This window comes from Anoplophora glabripennis, unplaced genomic scaffold (assembly GCF_000390285.2).
Source record: "Anoplophora glabripennis isolate ALB-LARVAE unplaced genomic scaffold, Agla_2.0 scaffold29, whole genome shotgun sequence".
Lineage (NCBI taxonomy): Eukaryota > Metazoa > Arthropoda > Insecta > Coleoptera > Cerambycidae > Anoplophora > Anoplophora glabripennis.
Window position 1 is genome coordinate 740,846 of NW_019416257.1, and position 8,759 is coordinate 749,604.

At 33.1% G+C, this 8,759-nt stretch overlaps 1 protein-coding gene across 1 annotated transcript in view; it reads right to left on the minus strand.

Annotated features, from left to right (window-relative positions):
* The window catches only part of LOC108908565, a 59,958-nt gene that overhangs the window by 1,231 nt on the left and 49,968 nt on the right, over positions 1 to 8,759 (minus strand). The window lies entirely within an intron of this gene.

Consider the following 8,759-nt stretch of genomic DNA (forward strand, 5'->3'; position numbering starts at 1 on the left):
AGACCTACTAATCTGCTGATGCTTAGAAAGCAACAACTACACCATGCTATCTGTTCCAATTGGTATCGAATTACATCCTGAATATAGGAGAGACCTAATAAGTTCGAAACCAACCATGTTTAGTGAATTTATTTACTAGATATTGGGGACAGTTGTAGTAGAAAGTCTAACATACTTTAAATCTATGACGATGACTCAAATTACCAAATGCTTTGAGAAGTATAACAACACTTAGAAATAAATTCCTGTCACCAAGTACCGAAATACAATTTATTCACATTCGTCGAGACAAAATGACAAAGGAATCTTGAGGATCAACAGAAAAGTAATATCTATGCAAAACAGAACAACAGAAGAGAAACACATAAAATAAATGCACAATGGTTCTGTATTTGTATTTTGTGGGACACCTTTATCAGTAGCTGGAACTAGAGTTGTATGTATTATTTTTGTAAAGGGCAAACTTGCTCTCTATTTGTCAGTTAATTAAGAAAAATTTGCATAGCAAACGACAGTACAACATACATTAGAATTGTCGATTAAAACAATCAAACGTCTAGGGAAGTCTGACAACACTAGAATAAAAATTTCCTATCATCAAAGACAGAAATTATGTCATTCGTTACACTTAAAAGTGTGTTACAATTAACTGCAGATACAACTTGTTCATTTTTATAGGGACAAAATGACGAAAAAATTGAGTACCAGCAACCAGAGATATAAAACCAGAATCGAAGCTAAACGCACAAACAGTAAACAATAATGGCCCTAAAATTGAGTTTTGTGGGATACCGATTTTTTTTATACAATGTGAGAAAATTTTCACGACAGGATGCAGAAAATCGAACTTACTTTAAGATTGCAAATAATGGTAAACGGTTCAAAATCGCTGAGTTTCGTCTGAATAAGGACTTAAATTATTTCCTAAAAACAGTTCAGTATCATCTCATCTGTAATCCAAATAGAGTTCATCAATTAAACAAAGTAGTGTTATCGATTAAGAGAACGAATTTCTTTGGCGACATAAAATGTATAAAATTATTTACATAAATTAAAAATAAAAGTGGCCCTTATACGGAGCCCTGTGGTGCTCCGTACATAACTAATTGAATGCCAAAGTTAATATAATTGATTGAACAAATTTTTTTTAAATATGATGATCTTATAATATTCGAATTTATTAATTAGTATATCATGAGAAACAGTCGAAAGCCTTGGTTAGATCACAAGCTATAATAGCACAATGTGAGTCTTCTTCAAATCCTTCAACAATAAATTTTGATAGTTTGGAGAGAGCATGGTTAATAGAAAGCTCTCTGCTAAAATATACTTTTAACAGGAGATTACTTTCAAGATAAATGGACAGCCTTTGCCGCAGAATAATGTATATTATTTTTCCAAAAAACAGGAAAGGGGTGATCATTTTCCACTACGTTGCAGTCACCTTTTTTAAACGTAGATACCATTTGTACAATCTTAAAAATATCAAGAAAAGGGCTCGTAGAAAAAAATATTTAATTCAAGATGGAAGTAGCTCTGATGATATAAGACAGGAAGAAAATATATCCTCTATAGTCTGTTTGGAAATGAAAGAGTGTAATAAAACCCCGAGATAAGAACCGCCATGGGCGTGCTAATATTTCGTTTCAGGTAATTATCGGGTAACACTAATGCTAACAGGTAATGGGTGTACATTAGTATATTTTACTGGATACATCATAGGGCAGGAGCCAGTGTATTGTGACAGATCAATCCAGTCTTAGAGCTGAATATACGAAGACGTGCTAGTGCAGTAGAGTAAAATTCGACTTGTGTTTAGTGACTATTGTGCCAGTGGATATAATATTGTTTGGGTAAAATGTCGAGCTTATCAGATTACGTACCTGCTAAACGCGTGAAAAGATGTGCGCTGTCTCAGAATGAGAAGATTATTATATTAAATGTATTTAATGCATTGAAACACCAAAATCCTACCAACAGTGTTGACGACATCGTGGAAAAGTGTTCCAAAATGACAGGGATTGGAAAATCGACTATCTACAGACTTTTAAAGGAAACAAAAAATGAACAAGATACTGTAAATCCCCCAAAATCATCTACAGGGAGGTCAAAAGTCGTTATAGATGATTTCTTCAAAAATGTCATTCGCAGAAAAGTACACTCATTTTATTTTAAAAAAGAAATACCAACGCTAAACAAAATTTTAAGTGAACTTTCAGAGGACAACGATTTGCCAAAAATCAGTAGAAGCAAATTATGGGCCGTCTTACGAGAGTTGAATTTTTGCTGGGAAAAGCAGAACAGGAAGTCAGTTCTTATCGATAAAGATGAAATTATTTGTTGGCGAAGATCCTACTTAAGATCAATTAGAAAATTCCGTGACGAAGGGAGGAATATTTATTATCTAGACGAAACTTGGGTCAACGAGGGATATACTGTAACAAAAGTATGGCAAGATAAAAATGTAAAAAGTTTTCGACAAGCATTTTTGGATGGACTTTCAACAGGGTTCAAGGCACCTTCAGGTAAAGGGCGAAGATTAATAGTGACACATATAGGTAGTGCCAGTGGTTTTGTAGATGGCGGTTTACTTTTATTTGAATCTAAAAATACAGGTGACTATCACGAAGACATGAACGCAGATGTTTTCGAAGAGTATTTTACACAGATGTTGGATCTTATTCCTCCGGGGTCTGTAATTGTCATGGATAATGCCAGTTACCATTCACGGCAGACCGAGCGGACGCCTACGACTGCTTGGAGGAAAGCCGATATAATTCAATGGTTATCCGGAAAAAACATTTCTTTTGAAACAAATATGGTGAAAAAGGAACTTTTGACACTTGTCAATCTTAATAAAGATCAGAAAAAATATGTTATCGATGAAATGGCAACAAATCGCCAAATAACGGTACTACGGTTACCACCTTATCACTGTGAACTTAACCCAATCGAATTAGTCTGGGCGCAGGTAAAAGGAGATGTAGCGCGAAATAATACGACGTTTAAATTAAGTGACGTGAAAATTTTGTTAAAAAATTCCTTGGAACGAGTAACTGCAGATAACTGGCAAAGATGTATACATCATGTACAAAAAGAAGAGGAGAAAATGTGGGAACTCGATAATTTAATTGACGTTACTGTGGAACCTATCGTTATCAATCTAGGAGACGAAGATAATTCATCAGAATATTCAGAGGATGAATTTTAATATACCTACTTTTTTATTTTCTTTATTGTACATTTATACAACACTACATTTACTCACCATAATTTGAATTTTCAAAATACATATATTTTTGTGTGGAATAAAAGTCTATTCATTAAATTTAAATAAATATTTTGATAATAATATTGAATAATTTTATTTGAATTACTAAAAACCCTCTTAACCCGGTTATGATGCTTAAAGTAGCCTCATGTTTTGAAATGCTGTTTTTATATTGTTTACTTATAAGAGAAATGGACCGAGAAATTGAAGCGGCATAGACAAAGACGGATTGTCGGGGATTAAATTTTAGCTACCTGCTACAATTTAGTACAGTCCGATCGCACAAAGTTTTATTAAAAGTACACCTCATCTATACGGAAAATACATAATATAAAAATATTGAATATAAGCACCAGTACTACATTTATTTACGATTTGCATACATAATGAGCTTTTATTACTCTCTTTCATTTCTAAACAGACTTTAGAGCCAATCACATCTACATTAAAATATTAATATCAAAATTCCAGTCTCCGGACACAAATGGAATAATAGAGGTTTATTTACAAATCATATTACGCCGGAATCCGAGAACTACTAACCGACTCTCACAGGCCACTAAGGCCTGTTACTAACAGAATGAAATGGGAGACGAGAACTAGGTCGGACTCCGGGTAACTGACCTACATAGTATTCTTTCTTCCAGAAGCGAATCGGACGCCAGTTTTTTCCTGACAGATTTATTGTGGAAGCGGTCCGGATACGGACCGCGGAAGGCTTACGTTCCGCTAGATTTATTTTTTGCAGTCTGGTGAAATATGAAACGTAACGTGAATGTCAGCTGGTAACCTATTGGAATTGCTAGTACTTTTTATTTGCGGCATAAATCGCTTAGAGACTTTTCTGAATCGGACGTAATCTATTAAGGAAAATAACGGTCAATTTACTACGGGAGATTTGAACAATTTTGTCATAAAGTTGGACAGTCGTTGGAGTGGATACTTGCTAATGCACACATTGCAAAAGATGTAGTTTAATTTCAAAGCGAAATTAAATATTTAGTTTTTTTTGTTTAATTTACTGAGAAAGTAACTTTTCTTGAACTTTAAATGGATAATTAGATAGTTGATGTAATATTATCATAAAAATTTCACACCTCCACTTTGCAGTTAATCAAATGATGTTATTTTAAAAGGTTAGCATAGCAACAAAAAAAATATTCGAGTAATCTTTCTTTTGAGTAGGTATCTAGATGAAATTACTGAAAAATTTTCTGGCATTTAATGTGACTTTTGCGACATATACAAAAATATATAAAAATGGCATTCTATCGAACTAATAATTTTTAAGAAATTCAAATATCGACCAAATTTGTTTGGGGCTCCAAAGACAAGGGGGCCCATGAAAAAGTGTCTTAAGGGGGTTCCCCGCCAAAAAGCGTGGGACTATCAGATTCCACATGTCATAAAACCACTGTGTACCAAATTTAGTGATTCTCGTCCAATATGGTTCAGAGATACAGACTGTTACAAATTTGCTTCGCACTACAAAGATCACTGAAACGGTAAGAGATACGAACTAGCTTAAATAGGGGCAAAGTTGCGTAATCAGGAGACCAACATTATGCCTCTAATTTGTCTCGAGAAATTCATCTTCAATGTATTTGTTCTAAAATCTAAATTTTTATTTAGATTTCTGTTTATTGAATCCACCCAGTTATTTAAACTATTACCATCACCTGGTCAAACATAACTCGACTCTTCACCCCTCCACTACCTAATAACTTTTTAAGCGTACGCCTATGGCTATCTAAGTGACATTTTTAAATAAAAAAGATTTTTTGTTATTCTGAAAACTTTTATGTCTGCTATGAACATCGAGTAAATCTGTCTATCTACCCGTCTTGGGTCTAATGCACTAAGATATACAATCTATAAAAATTTTAAAGTGTATGTGACTATCTGTTCCGAAATGTATATCGAGAGGGTTCAGTAGCGATGACTTTTGTATCTAGAAAAAATGATCTAAATTGACTTATTCCGAGCCAAGGAATCTCCAGTCTTACGTAGTCCGTGTATTTACAAACACCCTGTATAACAAGCTAACTTTAAATAGAAAAAGCTCGAAAATGGTTCATTTTTCCTAAGTGAATTTTTGCCTATAGTTTTTTATATTATTCAAGTTTCATTAATCTCCGTTAAACATTTTCAGTGATATTTGGGAATGATTGCCATATCTTTTTAAACTTTAAATAGTGATTCCCAAATAATTTCCTACAAATGTGAATTGGTGCCAAAGCGTCTTATGCTAGCTCAGGATATTCTTGATTTCATTTAAAGGTGATCCAAGCTATCAGAAGAGAGACTGTTATGTTAGCTTTCTATCAGCATGTACCTAAAAAAATGTTTTAATTTAGTGCTAGAGTCACAAGCAAAATATCTCATCTAGGGGGTCGCAACTTCAAAAAGTTAGGGAACATCTGCTTTAACTCATTAAAGTTTCTTGATCTAAAATTATAAAGGAGCAATCTCTATATGTTATAATATGGAATTATGGAATTAGAAAACGCTCTGTATATCTGACCTCCATTCGGGCTAAATCATAGCTATTTGTAACACTGCGTTAAATACAATAGGACTTAAAGAGTATTACAAAATGTTAAACAAGAGAAAACAAAAACATAAAATTGAATGATATTAAAGTAACCACTAGATAATTAATTTGTTAATATAATTAAAATGATCAATTAACATGATTTTGCTTTTAACGTAATGATGTCGGAAACAAATTTTAATGACTTGTACTTATATTAACAATACTATCACGGATAGAAGTAACTACAATAGTTGTTTGTCAACGAATCTTTGTCCATTTAAAAGTTCCAGGAAATCAGTAAATACACCTATCCTGTAGTGTACATTTTTCTCTATACTATTATGGTATAGTTAATATTTCTTTATCAACTTTTCGTCAAGTACATCTTCTTTACATAAAAGTTGTTGTCACTGTTCCAAATTCTTCTGAAGAAGACATATATCTCTCGTAACATCCAAAATATAGACTTCATATTGTCTATCCATACCAGAGCGTGCTCACTTTTATTCCTTTGAATACAATACAAAACTCATAAATATGCATTATGGTAAATTTTTTTTTAAACGAATATTTTTTTATTTAAAGAATGACACGTTGCCATATTCCTCAAGATGTTACCATATTACCATCAGGCTTGGGTAATATAGCAATGTAACTCACCAGTAATTGTCTCCTGCCAATTTTGTTGTTGATTGATTACACGGACTATTGTCACATATACTAAAGAGTCTACGCTATTGTACAGGGTTATTCTTATAACATTATGCTCCCCTTAACTTTTTTATTTTTTGAGTTAGACAAAAATAGTTAAGATAAAAGTTGTAGGGAATCTTTCTGAGAGTTTAATGAGAGCAGCAAGACTGCACTCCAGCACACACAGCAAATGCCGTTAAGCAGCTACTAGATAATACTTATTTAAAATAGAGCATAAATATCTAATATTATAATTTTATTTTCCATAGCAATTTTTATATTGCCCATTGCGAGATTCAGTCTTTCAAAGCAGAATATTGAGCAAATTGTTAAGTAAATCTACAACATACATACATTGTTGGAATCAGGAAGAGGCAGAGATTCCGAAAATCGAATAATATACATGGTGTTTCATTTACAAAACCATAAGTTTAGTGCGTATCTTTGGAACGCCTTGTATAGTTTTTATTTTCATAAACTTATTAAACTCACAGAAAGATTCCCTACAACTTTTGTCTTAACTATTTTTGTCTTAACTCAAAAAATAAAATAGTTAAAGGGGATAAAATGTTATATGAATAACCCTGTACAGGGTGATGATCAATAATCTCTTTTTATTGTAGTTAGGTACTTTGTTTTTCAGATATTTGAATGGGGTAAAAGCAGATATGCGAAAAGTCCTGCTCAATCGAAGATATCAAAAAAAACAATTGAACATCAGTCTATAAAGATATGGGTTTATTCTTGAAGAACAATTGTTTTTCAGATAGTATATTATACTGATTATACAGGGCTTTTTACATATGTCAACATTTTCTCCCATTCAAATATCTCGACGCCGAAGGATTAAATTGCAATAAAAAAATAATTGTGGATCATACTGGACACTATGCGCATAAATTAGGCAAATCATACCCATCCATTCCATAGTACCACAGTCATTGATATTCTTAGATGTTTCTTTTTGGTTTATTCTTTTTCATCATTTATATGTCACAGCCCTCTGGATATCTATAAAAGACGTAAGACAGAGACCTTATATAAAAAAATACTTCCATTGGCCAATTTATGCAAAATTCTACCATGACATAAGTTCTCTAAAGACAGTCGTATTGTACAGAGTGTCTCATTTGGGTCTTTGCTGACATTATAACACATAAAAAATGTGTTTAGGCCTTCAATGCGGCCATACTGACATAGAGCAACCTGCTAATCTATAGGTACTACGAAAGCAAGTATATCATACTAGGTGAAACAAAATTTATATATTAATGATATTGTGGCAAACAACTTCTCTGCGGACTAACAACTAGCAAATAATTGCATTGAACTTGTAATCTACTAACTAAATCTTTAGACATTTCGGGAGTAATTTTATGTTGGTCAGGCCTGTTGTCTGCAGAGTAGTTCTTTGTCAGAATATCCTTCGTTTGTTTGGTTAATAATTTTAATCCAATCGAATTAATAGTTTTTAAGATAATATCATTTTAGGGTGGAAGAGACTCCTGCCAAGGGGACTCTGGAGGACCACTGACGATAACTGTGGAGGGCAGAAAAACCCTTATAGGGCTTGTGTCTTGGGGAATCGGATGCGGGCGGGAGCATCTTCCAGGCGTATACACAAACATACAGAAGTTCGTGCCTTGGATAGATAAGGTCATGGGCTGAAATATGACCCTCGTGCCACTGTACAAAGTCCAGTTAATATGACGCCCCAGGCGAGAAATCGGAAATAATCCGCGAAGTTGGTGATTTGTAATAATTAACGTTTGAGGGAAAGAAACATTATTACAAAGGAAAGTGAATAATGTTATTAAAGATATAACATTCTTTGGATGTAATATAATTTTTAAGGATTCGCCGCAAAATATACAGAGTGTTTCTAAAATAGGGTTCCAAACTTCTGCTGCGTTTATAACTTATTAAAATAAGCAAAAAAGTTCCTATTAACATGTGCCCTAAAACGCACCCTTAGGAAGTTATATGCCCTTAAAAGGGGTCAAACAAAACTTAAATTTTCCACTCACCACTTTTACTAACTAAACACTGCAAAGCTCAATTGACAGTTTATCAATAACTTAAATTGTTAAGCGTTGTGGCAACGTTAGTCTTTTATTTGTAAACTGATTTTTGTAATTTTTGGTCTAATAACTTAAAGAGCAGAGTAATTTTCAAACTCAATTTACTCGAAAACCATTGGAAATATCAATTTGGACAAAGATAATATTTTTTACGTAAAATTGTTAAGATTTTATAAAT